This window comes from Myotis lucifugus, unplaced genomic scaffold (genome assembly GCF_000147115.1).
Source record: "Myotis lucifugus unplaced genomic scaffold, Myoluc2.0 scaffold_85, whole genome shotgun sequence".
NCBI classification, from domain to species: Eukaryota; Metazoa; Chordata; class Mammalia; order Chiroptera; family Vespertilionidae; genus Myotis; species Myotis lucifugus.
The window spans coordinates 2,339,034-2,359,759 of record NW_005871133.1 but is presented as its reverse complement, the minus strand read 5'-3'; the positions used below and the strand labels follow the sequence as shown (position 1 = coordinate 2,359,759).

The window sequence follows — 20,726 nt, the reverse complement described above, 5'->3', positions numbered from 1 at the left end:
GGTCCTAAGTGTGTGTGTGTGTGTGTGTGTGTGTGTGTGTGTGTGTGTGTATCTTTTATGTGATCCAGCTATAAGTGGTAACAATACCATCATCATTTATATTTCCTTTATTTTAATTTTTTAATTTATTTTAGAGAGAGAGAAACATCGATGTGAGAGAGAAACAGATCGGCTGTCTCCTGCCCGCACCCTAACCAGGGATCAAACCCACAACCTGGGCATGTGCCTGACCAGGACCTGAACTGGCGACCTTTCAGTGCATGGACCATGCTCAATCAACTGAGCCACACTGGCCAGGGCATCATTTGTATTTCTGAATCCAAGATATGCATTAGCATAAAGTATCTGACAACAGAAGTCTTCACAATTCTTGGCAATAGTAAAGCCATGTTTTGAGCCTTAAAGACACTGAAGTCATTAAGGTCCCTGAAAATGGTTATGAGGAAAAAGAAAAAAAAAGTTGTTACAATCTGAGAGCAGACTTTCATGAAATTTTCTCTTGTTGTTTCAAGCAAAAAAAAAAAAAAAGGAAGAAGAAGAATTTTACGAAAGAAAGGCAAGAAATAAAAGTAACTGTTTATCCTCAATTGTGTCCTCACTAAAACTCAGCAACTTATCTCATTTTAACTATTTATCACTGCAACTACACCACATCTTTCCTCCTCTCTCCTTTCTCCTCATTCCCAGATGATGGCCTTGCCTTTCTTTAATAAGATGTCTGAGGTCATGTGGCATATCCTCCCATAGCATCTGTCCTCCACTAGGAAACTCCTCTGTACCTCACCCATCTTTTGTCCTCCTTCTCCTCTGACCTCTAAATATTCCCTCCCAATGTCTATACCTCAACCCATACACTTGATCTTGTTCTTTCCAGACTCCTCCAAGATCTGTCAGTCAGTAATCAACCCTCTACTCTCCAGTACCTTCTCTCCCTCCTTCTCCAAAGGCTTCTTTACCTCTGCCTACAGATGTGCTCATTTTCCAATTAAAAAAAAAAAAAGACAAGGGGAAAAATAGCCTTTATTCAACCCTGGTACTCCTATAGATAACATTTCATCTCTCTCATTCATTTTCTTTATAATTTACTTCATCTTTACCTTCCTGGATCCTTTCACCCCTATCATTGTACTAAAAGAGACCAGCAGTGACTTCAAAACCACCAAACCTTCCTTTTCTTTTAATCCTCACCTAAGGATATGCTTTTATTGATTTTAGAGAGAGAGAGTAAGGGAAAGGGAGATAGAGAGAGAAACATCCATCGGTTGCCTTCCATACTCACCCTGACCAGAGATAGACCATGGATCAAACCACAACTAAAGATCTTTTCCTAATCCTCAGCTATTTCCTGCTCTGTCTCCTTCTCACCAGCCTTTCAGAGGACATCTTTACTTCACCTCATTACATTTAATATAAGGTTATAATCTCACTTTTCTTTTTTTCCTTGAAGATAGCAGCTATACCATCTGTCCTTCCTCAAAGGATGTTTTTAGACCAGGCCAAACTTCAAGCTGTCACTTAGAAACAGGTTTAGACCACAGAGGCACACATCTTGCTGCGGGGACATGTTCTATCTATACCAGCCGGGGGCAAACTACGGCCCGCGGGCCGGATCCGGCCCATTTGAAATGAATAAAACTAAAAAAAAAAAAAAAAAAGACCGTACCCTTTTATGTAATGATGTTTACTTTGAATTTATATTAGTTCACACAAACACTCCACCCATGCTTTTGTTCCGGCCCTCCGGTCCAGTTTAAGAACCCATTGTGGCCCTCGAGTCAAAAAGTTTGCCCACCCCTGATCTATACTAATAATAGAGGGATATGCAAATTCTCCAGGACTCCGTCACAGCAACGACCGAAGGGGGGTTAGTGAGGGAAGACCAAACGACTGAACAGCAAGCTGCGTGGGGTGACCAGGCCAGCAGGGGGACGACCAGGCCAGCAGAGGGGGGCAGTTTGGGGCAACCAGGCCCGGCAGGGGGCCAGTTGGGGGTGACCAGGCCAGCGGGGGGGGGAATTAGGGGTGATCAGGCCAGCAAACAGAGGCGGTTAGGGGTGATCAGGCTGGCAGGAGGGGCAGTTAGGGGTGATCAGGCAGGTGAGCAGTTAGGAGCCAGCGGTCCCGGATCGTGACTGTGTTCATACACTGTCAGAATGCATGACATGGTTTAATATCACTTCTCCCTGCATAGCTGGTAATCTATAATAATAAAAGCGTAATATGCTAATTAGACCAGATGTCCTTCCAGATATCCTTCCGGACAAAGTCGCGGCCGGCAGGGCCAAGGCAGAGGCCCTTGCACGAATTTCATGCATCAGGCCTCTAGTTCATTAATATTGCTGAAACACTTCATTCTTCCTCCACACATAAATTTTATCTGCTTAAAATCGAACAATGGTATGCACTTTGTTACTGACAATGATACTTTCAAATGATACTTTCAAAACTTTGGACAACTTTAAAAATTCCTAGTTATGCTTTTCTCTATAATGAAGCCGGGAGAATTTTCTACCTTTGGTTTGGGCAGTATTCGGTAATGTGAGGAGATGACTATTGTATCTTTAGTGATGATACTGATACTACATTAGCAATAAAAACTAAAGAAATTCTGAAATTAAAACATTGAAAAGAATGACTAATAATCATTCATTTGTTTATCCCAATTAAAAAAATTTTAAAAGCTACATATTAGTTTGAACATTCTAATAGTGTTTGGAACTATCGATTACTTTTACCAACATTTGTAAATCACATGGAGTTGTGTGCTCAAAAGAAGCAGAAGCAGAAATGTTTCCATATGCTAGAAAACAGTTCCATCATTTTAATAAGACAGGGAAAATGTGGTTTATTCTGCAAATAAACACTAAGCTGGAGAAGGTGCCCTTTTGAAAATGAGGTAACTTTGGGGTTAACTAAAAAACAACTTTGTAGCCACATAAGATCACCTTACAAAACAACAGAATACTGGGTAGTATCGAGTCAATTATGTTTTACAGAAGTTTTAAAAACATGCTACTATGGTTAAAATATAATTAATATTCTAAATTCAGATAAACTTGAACTCTCATCTGCTAATAAAGAGGTCCACTGTTTGCGCCTCTTGTGATCATAGGATCAAGAAGAGATAGATTTCAACTTTTCAATTTCAAAATTTTTAACCATTCTTACTCCTCTCTGTCCAAGTCTTTTAAACAAAGAGGACAATAAGTTTTAGGAAAAAATGAATGCTACATTAAAGGCTAGAGGCAGTTGCCTTATTTGGTTAATAAATAATTTAATTTTCATGTCCTATTCTTTGGAAAATGTTCATAAAAATTTCCCTTGACTATAGCACACTACCATAGAAGAAAAAGACCAAAAGCCCTTTGTCAACTAGATGATATTCCAAACCTCACCCAACTCCAGACCAATGAATGATAGTACATTTCAATGGATACAAAACCACAGCTACAAACTGCATATACTGTAAGCAAATTTACCACCAAAACAAAAACATTGTAACACTGCATACTGAGTAGCATTTACCCCCAGACCCCAATTCCTACTGCAAGAGTTCCATACTATTTCTACTTTGTCCCAGAAGACATCCCAGAGTTCACTGTCTATTTGTAGGAAATAAGGAGACAGCAATTCTATGACTAAAGAAGTACAAAATGTCCCCCAATCTGAATTCGACCTTGGGGGATTCTAGAACAACCAAGCCTGAGAGTCCATTGTTCCAAAGGTTCATATCTATAATGTTCCTGTAGGCCATGATGAATCACTCTGGGCCTGTGTATGCAATAGGAATACTAACTAACCCATATGTCCAATTTCATACTTACCCTAAATACAACTCCAAAAGACAGAGAGCTTTTCCTTAAAGTATTTGCCTATCTTAGTCATTATGGACATACTTCTCTACAATCAGTATTCATTTCTGAAAAATACCATGTATCCTATAGTTGTGAATGTTTTGCTGGGCTATGTAAAATTCTCTAAAATAGGAGATATTTTACATATCTTATTGAAGATACAGCTTTTTAGGCAGCAAGTTTTTCCATTACCATATATACACCAGTGCACAAGGTAACTTAAGTGTTAAACATTAGTGACTGCCTGATATACAGGGTGGAGCAAAAGTGGGTTTTCAGTATTGAGTACGTGAAACACAGTTTACTCTTGTGTTATTATTTATTAATTATTGTATTATTTTCCATATGAACAACTGTAAACCTACTTTTGCCCCATCCTGTGTACAGAGTGAAGATAAAGTTTTTTGTTTAAGACCAAATATTTGCCTTCCTGTAGAAAACATGTTAAACCTGAATATCCTTAAGTTGAATTAACTCTTGTCTCCCAAGTAAGTTGCTTCAAACAAAATAGCCTCATCCCTAAAATATCTGTATTTTAATCAATAATTCTAAAAGAGTCACATTACTCATGTGACTCATAAGAAGTTCTGAATAGGGAAATAGCAACTATTTTGGAAACTAAATAAAAAACAAAGAAGAAAACATAGACAGATGACTCCAAATATTTAATGGAATATCAACCATGGGCCAGTAAATGGGAGCTAACAATACAAGGTGAATAAAGTATAGCTCCTGCCCTCAATGAAGCTTATAATCAATTTGATAATGTTATTATATTTTTCTTACATCAAGAGAGCTATCCATATTGTCATCAATCCATGAATAAAAGCTAACCATGTCTTGCAAAATCTCTCCTAGAATAATCTGCTCCTAGAAACAAGAGGCTAATCAACTTGACCTTCCCATTCCTCTTTGTCTTTAGGTGATTTTATTATTTATGCTTTATGCTGCACATTCAGTCATGAGGATATATACTATATGTTACTCATGATGATAATGATGATAAGAGCTAACACATTAAGCTTTATTACATTCCATATCCTGCACTAAACATTACATTTATTATTTAGTTGAATCCTCCCATATACTATTTGATAGATATTACTATTATGTGTGACAGAGCTAGTATTAAAAGATCACTATTAATTCCAAAAATATTACATCAAAACAAAGGACCTAAATACACCAAATTAAGAAACTATTTTTACTTCTTGATTTTTCTACCTAGAACCACAGGTAACAGCTTATCAGAAGTATCTAATTGTAAGTTTAAGTTATAACTGCCTGCTTTTCAGCAGAGTATATGCAAAGGTTAAGACAAAACAAGTAATAGGAAAAGGAGCCATAAATGCATCTTTGCCCCTTAAACCTGTATCCGAAAAAAAGTAATGCTCCTAAGTACATATATATAAAATTTCACACCATGTCAGGAGTTCTAAAATCGATTTAAAACTCTTAGTCAATTTTTCCCCATCAATTACACACCTTTCTATACCATAGGAGCTTGGGATCATATATGAAAACAATAGAGTAAAGCTTTTTGAAGAAAAAGTAATTAAAAGAAAAATGTAAATGTCCCAAGATGAAAGGGGTTCTTAGCAATTCAGGGTATCACTAGCCTGGTTGTACATAAAACATCAAATGGCACAAGCCATCTAGAAGTTACCATGTTCTTACTGTGCACAAACTACATTAGTCTCTCAGATGCCCACTACTGACTGGCACTGCCTTGCTTTAGATATTTCAATACTATTTAACCAATGGAAAATGTTGACATTCTGGTATACTCATATTTTCTTACTCTTCCTGATTCTTATCTAGAAGATAGTTTAGCTCATGTTGTTTTTACTGTTGACTCAATTATTTAACTGTCAAGAGTTGGAGAAAGAAAGGAGGCCTTGCTTTTCCTTGGCTACAATGAATGCACCTAAGTAAATATTTTAAAACAGTAACACATTCAAGGTAGGTATGATTCTTTCTCTTTGCTGAAAGTGCTCCCTGGTCTATCCAGCAAGCATGTGACTGAATATATCTTTGCATCTCCATGACCTACTTCCAATCCTATAGATTTCAAAGACTCTATCAAGTATCTAATAATCTCCAAGGTCCACAAGGGCAGGGCCCTGTCAGTGTTGGCCACTATAGTATGCCCTTTGCTCAGCATGCCCGGCACACAGTAATTCTCAAAAAATACAACTTTAATGCATGAATGTAACTCTTAAAGCAGCTACTAAGTCGGTGAGCTTGGCAAGTTACTAAACATCTTTGAGACAATTTGTTTACCATTTGAAAAAGGAAATAATAATCCTCATAGAGTTATTACTAAGATTAAGATCAAGTATGTAAAGCATAGTACAGTGGTAACAAAAGTCCTATAATCATCCTTTAATGTAGACCTGTATTTGAAGACCTACTAGAATAACTATAACTGAATTATTAAATATGACTACATTTTTATAAAATAAATAATACTAATAATAATGTGCAAAAAACCCCCACAAAAAACCTAGGAGCAAAAATATCTAATACCAAGACAAAGATGTGGGGGAAACTCTCATAAATAAAGCAATATTTTGAAACAAAATAACTTCCTTATATATTTGTGACTGAAAACACAATACTTTTTCCAAGTGACAAACCTGGCCCAAACAAAGCAACTGGGAGATTTATTTTTGCTAAAATTATTATCCAGTTCTTTCCAAAAAGTCCTTACTTCTTAGAGGCACGTACTCTAAGATGAAATTGTCTTAGTGGTGAAGAAAAAAAAAAGCCCAATTAAAATGTGCTTCAGTTTTCTTTTCCTGTCTTGTACTGATTGCTTTTAAAACTAAGTCTAAAGCGCCATCTACCGTGTCTGTCTGGATTATATCACTTTTGTTGGTTTTATCACAGAGTGCTGGAGAAAAGCAAAATGTAGCAAATTTAGAATCTGTTATTTTAAAATCCTACTCCAAAAAAATTAAAGAGGGTACACTTTTTCCCCATTACATACTTTAATACAATGAATTTCGATATAGATGCATATCTCCTCTCTCTTCTCTCCTCTTACCTCTCTCTCTCTCTCTCTCTCTCTCTCTCTCTCTCATCTGAGCAATCATTGTTCCTTTTTTTTCCCCACTTCCTTCTTAAGTAGGCCTGAGCTCATTATTTAAAAATCTCACAATAGGAAGCAAAATGCTTACTTTTATAAATTAGAGGTGCAAGTAATGATAATAGCAATTTTTATTGAGGGCGTACTGTGCCTAATAGTGTTTTAAGTGCTTTTCACCCGTGTCTCCTATAATCTTCATTCATGTCTCCTATAATCTTCACAAAAACCCTTTGGAAAAGATGTCATTAATATTATCTCCATTTTACAGATAAGGAAATTGAGGCACAGAGAAATTATTAAAGTTTTGCTTAAGGTTAAACTGTTATTAAGTGACCAAACTATGCCTGAACCCAGATATTCTGGCTCCAAAATCCATCTGTTAACCATGATACCAAACTTCCCATTACTATCAGTGGTTCAAAGAATTATTCATCACTGTCATCTGAAGTGCATAAGACCAACTTGACATCCAGCGTATTTCAATCCATTCTAGCATCATTCCACCTTTGGACTATTTTGTGTACATCTGTATTTAGGAGGTATTATTTTATGCAGAGAAAACCTTGTTGAAATACCTGGGCCTTACTCTGGGGTTCTGATTTGATGTCTGAGCTGGAATTTGAAAGCCTCGTTTTTTTTTTGGGGGGGGGGGTTTTGTTTGTTTTTTAAATATATTTTTATTGATTTTTTACAAAGAGGAAGGGAGAGGGATAGAGAGTTAGAAACATCGATGAGAGAGAAACATCGATCAGCCGCCTCTTGCACACTCCCCACTGGGTATGTGCCCGCAACCAAGGTACATGCCTTTGACTGGAATCGAACCTGGGACCCTTGAGTCTGCAGGCCGACGCTCTATCCACTGAGCCAAACCGATCAGGGCTGAAAGCCTCGTTTTTAACAAGTTCTCCTCATGACTCTGAAACAGCCTGTGTGGGCCCTGCATTTAGCACACGGAGCTTGATGACATATTTCAATCTTGGGCTAAAGTCCTCCTCGCTTTTCTCTTATTTTAAGAGTTTAAATATAGAGAACTGTGAAGGCAAAACTCAGTCATAAATGTAAATATGTGGGGGCCCAACTGGCGTGGCTCAGTGGCTGAGCATCGACTTATGAACCAGGAGGTTGCGGTTCGATTCCCAGTCAAGGCACATGCCCGGGTTGCAGGCTCAATTTTGGGCTGTGCAGAAGGAAGCCAATCAATGATTCTCTCTCATCATTGATGTTTCTATCTCTCTCTCTTCCTGCCTCTCTGAAATAAAAATAATAATAAATAAATATGAAACCTCCCTAGTGTTTATACTGACTTTCAAAGTAGAGACACAGGATTGGTAAATAGACATTTTGTTTTAATAATCTCAGACGAGTAAGGGAGAAATGAAACCTCCCTAGGCACTTCTGAACACAAACACTTTTCTGACCCTACAGATAACTTATTCTCTGAACTAGTGGTTTTCAAAAGTTATTCCAGGATTTTCATTGAGAGAAAAAAGAGAAGGCAAGGATTCAGCACCATTCCTATCTCCCCATCACTTAACCAAAGAAGTACTCCCTGGACACTGGTGGAAATACCACCATGTAAACAAAACCAAGCATCTTGAGGTAAAGGGTTGTGACTCATGTTCTTTGGAAGTGGATGGATGGATGGATGGATGGATGGATGGATGGATGGATATAGATGGCCAGCCCATAGCTCCTGTGGCAGTGGCTATCTTATTTATTAACCCACGGGGTCTTTTTCATTACATAGATGTAGGCTCCAGCAAGAAAATATCAATGCCTTAAAGGAATCTCCAATTACAACACAACCTCTTGCTTCCTCCCTAAGAGTATACTTGGGGACATAGAACTGTAACAATTTTTTAAAAAGAAGGTCACTTATAAACATGCTGTATCTACAGGGCAATAAAACAAGTGTTTTAACAAGCCTCTATAACTTACATACCTGAATGAGTGATCTTTGTGAAATAAATCAACCAGGAACTTATTCTGAAGGAAATCCTGCCATTTGTGACAACATGGCTGACACTGGAGGACATTATGCTGAGTGAAATTATCCAGAGAGAGAAAGAAAACTACAGCATGATCTCACTTATATGTGGAGTCTAAAAAGTCAAGCTCACAGAAGCAGAGAAAAGAAAGTAACCTAAAAAATGAAGACCTGCTGCCACAGAAAATAGTCAAAAGAACGTCCAAGGAGCTGTTCTCCCCTGAGAAGGAACATGCATAAGTGGGTATATAATCTTCTGTGACCACTTCAAGGGAAACAGCTTTCATTTGGATGCACTGCTGCTGGCATTAATAAGGAAATTCAGACACAGTACTGTTCAATCACTACACTTTATAATTACAATTATCACCAAGTAGTTTTCATTTTCTATACATCAAAATGTTCATTGTCCTCAGTGTTCCTTTCACAAGCGGCATCAAAGCTCAGCCCTTTATAGGGACTCCACAGTCTTTCTTTGAGAGACTTGGCAGGCTTTGTAATGTCAATACACTGACGTTACTGCTGCTACTTCACACAAACCTTCAGTTCAAGTTCAGTGTGTCTGCCACCACATTGCCCAATTCTTCCTCTATTCCAAATACTCTGAAGAAGCTTCCCAGAAATCCCTGTTTGGATCAGCAAAATCAATTTGGAGTCATCAGCAGATTTCACCATTTCCTTTTGGAGTCATTAAAACATTAAACAAGCATGATCTTGGTATCAGCCTGCGGAGTTCCTACTATTAACCTCCCTCCAGCTGAAGTCACCCCGTCCCCTACAATGTGGTGATTCCCAGGATGTGTTTATTCACTTAAAGTTTAAACTTTGATGGATTTTTTTAACAGAAAGTTGCAAAATGCATTATAAAAGTAAAGGGGGGGAGGGAGAATTCCCAAAGGGAAGGCCAAAATAACCAGCAAAGAGAAACAGCTTCTACTCAAGTGGTTTTATCGAAGCACTCAAACCGCCTCAGAGTCAACTGATTCTGAAACTTCAACAGAATTGTGACTTTTGCCCTCCAATTATTTACTTCTTTTATAATCATATGAGTAAACTTACTGAACACATTTGAAAATTCTATATGAATTATAACTAGCAGGTCCAACTACTTTATTAGCTTTCCCCTCCTCCCCTCTTTATTACCTTTGAAGGGGGGAAAGCAAACAGTCCTTAACCAGAAAGTAAAAAAGCACACAACTTTCTCCCCAAACTGGTCTGTACTCTGTACAAGAGAAATCACTTTTATTCAAGTGCAAATCTGCTGGAAGCCTTTCCTCTGCTTTCCCAGCCTGCTCTCTATAGCTGCATCAATGATGAGATGTGGAATGAATGAAAACTCCCTTAGGGCCAAAAAGCAATGCGGTCCATATGCAAACTCATTCACAGAGCAGCAGGCTTCCTTACATCCCTTCGCACTTTTCCATTCTAGCAAAGGAGGAGGTATTGTATGTACTATCCCATCAAATGGAATCGGGGAAAGATAAGGTTACTACACTATATGCTGTCCCTCCCACCCACCCACTCCCATCCCGACACAGCGCCCGAGGTGTTTTCAGGGCCAACCTTTAACTCTAAGCTAGGTGCAATGAGGCAGAATTAGGGAGTGACCTCACATGTCTTTCTTCAGATGCTTGTAGAACAAGAAAGTAGCAGAGGCATAGCAGCAGTAAGCAGAATTTACCTGTCTTAATTAACCCATACAAAATCAAGGCAAAAATCTCCCCCCCCCCCCCAACAAGCCAAATCTGCTGTAGACTTTCAGAAAGTCTGGCAACCCATTAGCCTACATGCCAGGGTATCAGGTAACTTTATAATCCCAGCAATCTATTCGGGCCAACAGTGAACCACACAATTGAAAAAGTTCACAACCAAAATCAAACTCTGCTGGGATTAGGAGCATATTCTTGGGGGTTTTTACTCAGATGCCATTGTGAGTCTATGTTATTTTTAATACTGTTCTTTGGATTTTGCCCCACACAGAATTCCCAAGTCACAGGAGGACCATGAACAATGTCCAGATGTATAAAATGCAAAAATACTTCCCTCCTACTTCTGCATTCCAAGATAAACACCACAAGAAGCACGTGTGACTAAACTCGGAGCTCGTTCCAAATTAAATACTGCATCATGTGCACAGTGGAGGGCTTGAAAAACAAAACTGCACGAATATTCTACACGGTTCACAAGCCAGACTTGGGCGAACACATGACCATGTTGTAAGAAGGAAACATGAATTAGAGAGAAGGGGTAAAGGGTGAGAAAGCCTCAGTCGTGACCTTTCCCAGAAAACTGGTGCTATTTCAGAACACGCGTATAATGTGGGACACAGATGAAGAGGAAATAGTATTTTTCTTTGTTGTTTTTTTCTACTCATGGCTCTCAATTCTAAAACCACCCAGCAAATAGGAAAACCCTACAAAGATTTCAAAATCCCGAGCTAAGCCATGCACAAACATTAAACACACACACACACACACACACACACACTAAATACTTAGATGTCTGGCTGGCCAGCCCAGACAGAATCCTTTTGACCTATAAAGTGAGTCTGGACAGAGTACATGGAACCTTAAGGGACAGGAAAACAAGACATTCGGGTCATAAGAAAAGACTTCTACATTATTTTCATTGTTTCAAAAATCAAAGTAAAAAATAGAGGGGTAGATGAATAGATAATAGACAGAAAGAGAAATAGTTTGGCTAATTGAGTGAGCTCTTTTCCCACAACTTATCCTAGGTAAATGAAAGTTTTTCATAAATTAAGATTGGGAAATGTTTATAGAAATATCTTGGTTTTTGAAATTCTATACATTTGATAGATACAAAAGAATATATAGAGGGTGGGGTAAAAGTAGGCTTGCAGTTGTTCGTATGGAATATAGTACAATAATTAATCAACAATAATATAAGAATAAACTCTGTCTCACATACTCACAACTGTAAGCCTACTTTTGCCCCACCCTGTATATATAATGTAGGTTATGCAGCATCATAATGATAAACTATATACCTAGGAACTCATCACCCAATTCATTAATCAGAATATTCCCCATCCCAATGAAGTTACACAGGATCCCCACCTGAAGCCCATCCCTCAGCCTCCCTCCCATTGGCCAGCACTATTCTGAATTATGCATTTATTTTATTCCTACATTTCATAAAAATCATTTTCACCGAAGCTGATGGAGTATTCAAATGTATTTGGTAAATCCCCCTTTGTGTATGCTTTCACATTGGGAAGAAAAAGGTCCTTATCCGAATACATGAAAAATAGCATCTACCTGTATGTCTGCCTTCCTCCAAATGTAAGCATCTCAAGATCAGGAATTATGTTTTACTAGAGGCCCAATGCACAAAAATTCATGCAAGAGTAGGCCTTCCTTCCCCTGGCTGCCAGCACTGGCTTCCCTCCAGCACCTGGGACCCAGGCTGCCGGCACCGGCTTCCCTCTCGCACCCAGGACCCAGGCTTTCCCTCCTCCAGCTGCCAGCCGGCACCCAGGACCCGAGCTGGCTTCCCTCACCAAAGACGTCTGACCTAATTAGCATATTACCTTTGTATTATTATAGATTTGCTCTAACTTCCCAGCACCAAGCAGAGTGATAGGCACAGAATAAGTGTCAAATAATTATTTTTCAACTAGTCTTTCAAATTAGAGCCCAAATGCCTTAAATGTTTCACAGGAGAGCTGGTCAACAACAAAGATTACTCTTTCGATCACTGCCTTTCTTCTGTGACAGGTCTCCTATCTCCTAGCCTCAGGCCCACGTTTACCAATTATCTCCCCAGACCGTGAACCAATATAACAGTCACTGCATCACCTCATCACACGCTAGATAAAATCTTAAGTGGCAGTAAAATTGTCAAATGAGACAATTTCCTCAGGACTCAGAGAGTGCTGACTCCCAAGTCTGCGAGAGCCGCAATCACACGAAAGTCTGATTGGAGCCATTCTTAACCACAGAGGCCAGTAAGACATGGAGGGGTCGACTCTTCTCTAATCAAGGACAACATCATCTACAAAGAAAACTGCACACAAATGGACTGAGGAGTCCCTGCCATTTGACAGCAGAGACTTTCACAACCACCTTAAAATAGCTTTACATTATGTACCGAACACAAGTCTCTTGGGGGCTATGTTCTAAAGGATGAGCCTACACCCTCAATTATGTCACCATTATGCAACATGCTCATGATTACAAATTTGTCCATCAGCCTGAAAGAGCAAAACTGACAGTTAATGCCGCTTCAGATTCAAAATTATTTTGTGTGATCTCCCCCAGAAGTATTAGTGTTAGCAAACTCCTGTGACTCATCTCTTCATTCTGATCAAAGCATAAGATTAAGATGAAAAGGATCCAAAATATCTTTCTGGGTGTGGAGTGGAGTCAAGAAAAAATGTGCCTGAGGAACTTAAACCAGTTATAAGATTTCAATCTAAAGTTGTTGTTTTTTTAAGAGACAACTGCATTGTAATTCCTAAAGGTTTGTTACACTTTAGGGAGCAAAGTTTAAAGAACTGTTCACAAAAATTTTGACTATAATCTGGCATTAGTTCTCATATTGTAAAGAAAGAAAGAAAGGAAGGAAGGGAGGAAGGAAGGAAGGAAGGAAGGAAGGGAGGAAGGAAGGAAGGAAGGAAGGGAGGGAGGGAGGGAGGGAGGGAGGGAGGGAGGGAGGGAGGGAGGAAGGAAGGAAGGAAGGAAGGAAGGAAGGAAGGAAGGAAGGAAGGAAGGAAGGAAGGAAGGAAGGAAAAGAAAAGAACATTTAAAAAATTTACAAGCACTACAGCACATACCAGGCTACTTTACAAAACCCACATCTCTTCAATAATACAGTTGAGAAGTCTTGGTCAAGAATCCACATTGAATTTGATAGATCATCCCAGGGAAAAACCTTGAAAAGATAAACATCTTTCTCAGAAGGCTTTTAGTGTTCTACTTCAAACTCTTAATGCAAAAAAAAAAAAGAAAGAAAGAAAGAAAAGAAAAGAAAAAGAAAAAAGACCACTCATCCATCCCTATCGTTTGTCAGATATGACCATTTCTTAGTTTATCCAAGTCAACTTTAAAAACATCTGCATTACTACCACTGCACTTTGGTATCAGGCTGAAAGTGGGGTAAGGGGACAAGGAATTCCCTCAAATGTGCTACTCAGAGATACTGGCCACAAAGATGGGCAAGCAATCACCACCACCTTAGTATGTCACTCCATGAGCATCAAAGCAGTCTACCTACTCAATTCATAACAGGGAAGCACCTCCAATCAGGCTGTGACAAAGACATACTCCATTTTCTCCACCTTCCTCCCCTCCACCACCGAAATATGAGCTTGAATCCAAAGAGTCAATCTTACTAAACCTAAATTCAGAGAGACAAGAGCTTGCAGCAGTATGAAGTAGATCAATTGTGAAGGCATTTATTTCTCCGATGGTGACTTAACAAAAGTAGAATAACTATAATCCCTTCTGGAACCTTCATTGTTTTTATTTCATTTTTAGCTATATCTCTAAAAGTATATCTTGTGTGGGTCGGAAAAGAAGGAAACAACTATTCTTTTCTCACTATCCCAGCCTCTAGTGCAGTGGATCTCAACCTTCCTAATGCTGCGACCCTTTAATACAGTTCCTCATGTTTTGGTGACCCCCAATTTCATTGTTTCAAATTGAACATAATTAAAGCATAGTGATTAATCACAAAAACAATAGGTAATTATATATGTGTTTTCCGATGGTCTTAGGTGACCCCTGTGAAAGGGTCATTCGACCCCCAAAGGGGTCGCGACCCACAGGTTGAGAACCGCTGTTCTAGTGTTTCTCTACCAGTTTGTAACTAGGATAACAGTATGAAGAAGAGGTGTCTAGGCTAGAGGACACTGTATTTCACTCTTAGTAGGCTAGCTCTTTTTTGACCTCCTATAATTGCATTCCCTATTGATTTAGGAACAGCTTTGAGTATCAATAAAAGACAACTGTCAACACCCTGTTCATTCCACTTCATGGCAACCTACATGACACAGCCAAGCACACTCACTGTAATAAGTCTAAACTACTTTATTTCATTAGGTTGTAAATACTGCATCTATATGCATATAAACATATTTATGCTTCAAAGAAGTAAGTAGTGAAAAGACAGAATGAAAGAAAATATTTCAAAATCAAATATTTGATAAAAGGCATATCTAGAACATATAAGGAGCTTTTGCAAATCAATAATAAAAAGACAAGCAATTCAACTTAAAATGTGCAAAGAATTTCAATAGACCTTTCTCCAAAGAAGATACACAAATAGTTGATGAGCGATAAGCACAACAAAAGATTCTCAACCTCATTAGCCATCAAGGAAATGCAAATCAAACCACAATGAGGTACCACTTCATACCCACTACTATGATGGTTATAATTAAACAAACAAGCAACAACAACAAAAAAGACAAGTATTGGCAAGGAAGTGGAGAAACTGGAACCCTCATTTACTGCTGATGGGATTGTAAAATAGTGAAGCCACTTTAGAAAATAGTTTGGCAGCTCCTCAAAATATTAAACACAGTTACCATGTGACCCAGCAACTCTACTCCTAGGTATATAAACAAGAGAAATGAAAACATATGTGCAGACAAAAACGTGTACATGGATACTCATAACTGCATTATTCATAATAGCCAAAAAATGAAAACAAACCAATGTCCATCAACTGATAAATGGATAAACAAAATGAGGATATCCTTACAATGGCACATTATTTGGCAATAAAAAGAAATGAAGTACTGATTACGTGCTACAACATGGACAAACTTTGAAAATAATATGCTAAGTGAAAGAAGCCAGTCACAAAGACCACATATTCCATTTTTATGAAATTTCCAGCATAGGCAAACCCATAGAGACAGAAAACAGTAGTTGCCAGGGAGTGGTGGGGGGTTTTATCTGATAGAAAAAGGAAATAGAGGATATAAAACAAAAATATCCTCTAAAAAGTATTATTTTCCATATTATTTTATATACTCTACAAAGAAGGTGTTAAGGTTTTAAGTTCAACTGTTTTAAGCTCCCATAACCAATAAACTCAGAGGGTAGAGAGAACATCTTTTCACTATGGTATCCTCAGCCAGATCCCCTGACTCTCATTAAATACATGTCAAACAAATGAATAACCAAAGAAATGAGCCTGCAACAAATGCCATTGGAACCACTTTCCTGAGGTAATTGATGGCATTTTACAACTTCCTTCAGAAAATAGGTTTCCTTTCTTCTTTTCTTTCCCTCCTACTTCTTTTCTCTCCGTTTATCTGTCTCTCTTTTAAACCTATGCTTTAGGACTGCCACCAGCTGTTGTCACTGGCCATAGGTAGCAATAAAGCACTTCCATTTTCTAATTATAAAGCGCCACCTAGTGGATTAATCTCCCTTGAGCCAAAAGGTACCAGATAATAAAACTAGAAAACTTGAAAGTTAACTAACATCGATGTGCCCAACCCGTGTGGCTCAGTGGTTGAGTGTCAACCTATGAACCAGGAGGTCATGGTTCTATTCCTGGTCAGGGCACATGCCCGGGTTGCAGGCTCAATCCCCAATAGAGGGTGTGCAGGAGGCAGCCAATCAATGATTCTCTATCATCACTGATGTTTTTATCTTTCTCTCCTCCCTTCCTCTCTGAAATCAGTAATATATGAATTTCAGTTCTTCTGTTGGGCCAGTTTGGCAGCATTAGACACCATGAACCCATGTATTTTCATATATACAACCAAGCTGTCAGGAGTTACTAATGTTGACACTTACAAAGATTCATAGTCATATACCTATATTTACTTAGTTTCTTACCCCAAAGCACACAAATTGTGTTGAGTCTGAAAGAATTAGCAAAGGTACAATTCAATTGAGATCTTTTATTTTAATTACACTTTAAACACTATAAAATACAAATCTGATTATATTTTCTACTACCTGTAATAATGTTTCCTAAACTTACTTGGTCATAACCTAATAAGATGTTAAGTGGCACTTGTCCTGTTGTCCCATAATCAATGATGAGAGCCCACAGCTGAGAGTAAGAAGTGGCAAACTGCCAAATCTGAGAGAAAGCACCAAAAATTATGTCCAGATATCTCCCCCAAGGTTTAAGAAGTAACAAAACTGGTGGTGCATTCAACCAACACTCCTAAGGACAGACTAAGGCAAGGGAAGGGAGAGCCTGGAATCTGGATTCCTGCGGGTGGCATCATTAACTAAGTGAGCACTTCAAGAAGAGCTGCTCATACAGACTGGAGGCAAAGATGTTTGCAAGGAGAGGCTGGCAACTTGGTCCCAAGTTGGCTGTTTAATGAGCACCTATAAGCACCTGAACAAAGAGATATCTATATATATAAAAGGCTAAGTGACTGGCCCATACGTCCAACGCGCACTGGCTATAAAAATAAACGTTGACTCACGCATGTGCGATACCTATAAAGCTCTCACTGGTGCCAATTGCACACGTGTGTTTCAATCTGTCATTGTCAATCATGAATTTGGTTGTTTTTGCTGACATTCAGAAGCTGAAAGAGCAGCGGCATCAACAGAATATGTCTGAAGACCAACTATTGGCACAACCTGACACTTCTATTGTAGAGAAAGGGCGAATAGTAATATTATAATATTTCCTCTAATTAATTTCCTTTCAATGTGCACGAATCTGTGCACTGGGCCACTAGTATGTAAATAATTGTCTGGAGATCTCTGAAAGAAGAGGACTAGCTAGAGTAGTACAAGCCCAAACCCCCAAAAAGGACCGTAGAGCAGTGGTCGCCAAGCAGTGGTCTGCAGACCACTGGTGGTCCGTGAGGTCCAAAAGGTTGGCGACCGCTGTTGTAGCATATGCAGCTTGCCTGACAAGAAAAGGACTGCAGCCCTAGGAGGGCACATGAGAGTGCCTTATCAGTTCCAACGATCCAAGGGCAGAAGCATGAAATAAAAGAAAGATGGAGAAAGGGGGTGCCTAGAAGTGCACCCAACCATATGAAGAACGGACCACTAACAGGGACCAGTGGGGGAAGCCATCTGTGAGGCAAAACTCCAGGCACATGCTCGGGTTGTGGGCTCAATCCCCAGCAAGGGGCTTGTAGGAGGCAGCCAATCATTGATTCTTTCTTATCATTGCTGTTTCCATCTCTCTTTCCCTCTCCCTTCATCTCTGAAATCAATAAAAATATTTTTTAAAACTAATAATAAAAACAAAAACCTTTCTTTTCTAAAGTGTGGCAGGACTATTTCTCAGTTAATCCAACAGTCAGCCCCAAGCTGTTGGTTTGCCAGTTCAATTACAGGTGCTCAGGGAGCTAAATATTAAGTTTCTAAGCCTCCATTCCAACTATGGATGGGTCTAGGAACAGGGTGCTAAACTTCACAAATCTTGACAGGATACCATAATTGCCTATTTACTTGTGTACCCCTCACTGCAGTGTAAACTCCTTTAAGTTGGGAACAGTTTATGCCCCAGTTCTCAAAAAACAAACAAACTATGAAACTCAGAATGGTCAAATACATCATGTCTCAGTTCAATTTCCTTCTTAGAGACCCCTTCCCTGGATCTTACATCCTCCTGCTCCAGTCCGTGCTGGTCATCTCTAGACCTGCTTCCAGCTGTCATCCTGGACTTTCTTTCACCATCATCCTAGGAATTTCCTTCATCTCTCCCCAGTGCTCTACCCCATTTTTCTGGGTTTCGTGTCTTCTTTTTCATGTCTCTTTCATGTTGCACCTTTCTTTTTGATCCCTCAATACTTCCTGAGGAAGGATGTATAGGAAATAAATTTTTTGAGAACCTGCATGTTAAAAAAAATACCTTTATTCTGTCCTCAGAGGCATAGAAATCTATGTTTGTGATCATTTCTCTCAGAACTTTCAAGGCACATCTCAATCGTCTGCTAGCTTCCAGTGTCACTTTTAAAGGTTGACACCCTGCCAAGCCCTGTTTCTGTGTGACTTGTTTTTACTCTACTGCTCTGAAATGTCCGGGTAATGTATCTGCCCCCTCTCCCCCCACTCATAGTGGTTAGCACTTCCAATTTAGAAACTCATATCCTTCAGTTCTGAAAATTTTTCTTGTATTGTTTCATTGATAATTTCTTTCCTTCTACTTTCTTTGGTCTGTCTCTCTGAAAGCCCTATTAGCAAAGAGTTAGACCTCCTTCACAGATTATCATTGCTAATATGTCTCTAATATTTTTGCATCTCTTTGACTTTTATTTTCTGGAAGATTTCCTCAATCTTTCAATCTATTATTTTTTAAGTTCTATTATATGAGCTCTTTTGCTCTGAATACCCCTTTTACAACCCATTATTCTTGTTTCATGTCACAATATATTCTCTGGTGTCACAGCGATAATTCTGTCAAGTACTATGCTAAGTGATTTACATCCACCATATTTTATTATCCATCAAGCTATAGGTAAATGTCATTATCCCTAGATAGATGCCTAACACACATCTGAAACTCAATATATACACAGGACTGAACTCCTGATTTTTCCTCCTAAAACTTGCTCTACAGTCTTTCTCTTGTCAGTAAATAACAATTCCATCCATCCAGTTCCTCAGGACAAAAGTCCAGGCTCCTCTTCTAGTTTCACATAACATACCCAAACCGTCAACAAATCCTATTGGCTGAACCTCCCAAATGAATACAGAATTCAACCATTTCTCACCATCTTCAGTAGCTGAGATTGTTAGGAGCTACTTCAGTAGCAGTAGCTTCAAGTCACCATCCTCTCTCACCTACGTTACTATCAGAGCCTCCTAACAATTCTCTCTGCTTGTGTCTGTCACCCCCTACAGTCTATCCTCAAGGCTGCAACCAGAGTGAGCCTTTGAAGACCTCAGTCAAGTCTTTGCTCAATGATGCCAACCCTGACTACCCTAAATCTGCTCTTCCTTATTCCATATCTCCCCGATCCTGCTCTTTTGTTACAGTAATTACTATCTTTAACACACAATTTCTATTTATTGCTTCTCCCCCCCACTATAACATAAGCTGCACCAAGAAAGAAATCATCATTGTTTTTCTGTATCAGTATCCCCAACACCTACAAGGTGGTTAATATTAAATATTTGTGGAATGAATAAATGAATAACTATTTTATATATGAGAGAAGTGAGGTCTACAGAGATTAGCTTGTGTAAGGACACATACCCAAAACATTAAAAAACCTGGTTAGAACCTATGTTGGCCTGGGGCCAAAGTCCACATGTTTAAGTTAGACTGCCCCTCATCCATGTCTGATTAAAATGAGATGAATTCTCCGCAGACTTCCAAGTTGTTTTGGCGGGGTGGGGATGTTATTTTCAGGGGGGTGTCATATTTCTAATACAGAAAAAATATTCTTTGTATAAATTCAGAGGAAAGTGCTTATGCAAATCTGTGAGGTATAGAATGTGATGGCATTTAACTTAACACAAAATCCCAAAGATTAAGCAGTTGGAAACTATCTTCAACTACCAAGATGGTAACAATGTTGCCACAGAAACTTCTAAGTAAGAACCCCTGACCCCTTGTTAGGATACATACTGCTTCCTCCCACTTTTACTTAGCAAGGCATGCCTTTGAGGTACATAATATATGACTTTATCCAGGATTTTCCAATCTTCCCTCCAAAGATTTACTTTAAACACATGCTATTATGTATTTTAACTGCACTATTGAAAAGTTTTGGCTACTTACTCTATTCCTATTCAAACATCTAATTACATATTCTCCTTAATAAGAGGCTAGAGAGAAAAAAGCTTCAGGGCTCCAAAAGGAAATATTACTTTTTTGCATT

At 38.8% G+C, this 20,726-nt stretch overlaps 1 protein-coding gene and 1 non-coding gene across 2 annotated transcripts in view; one reads left to right on the top strand and one right to left on the bottom strand.

The window, feature by feature from the left end:
* RAD51B (RAD51 paralog B) overlaps nucleotides 1-20,726 on the bottom strand; it is a 599,650-nt gene that overhangs the window by 525,591 nt on the left and 53,333 nt on the right. The window lies entirely within an intron of this gene.
* On the top strand, nucleotides 317-444 carry LOC111826504. Its single transcript, XR_002829846.1, has one exon. It is a non-coding gene; the product is annotated as a small nucleolar RNA SNORA33 (small nucleolar RNA).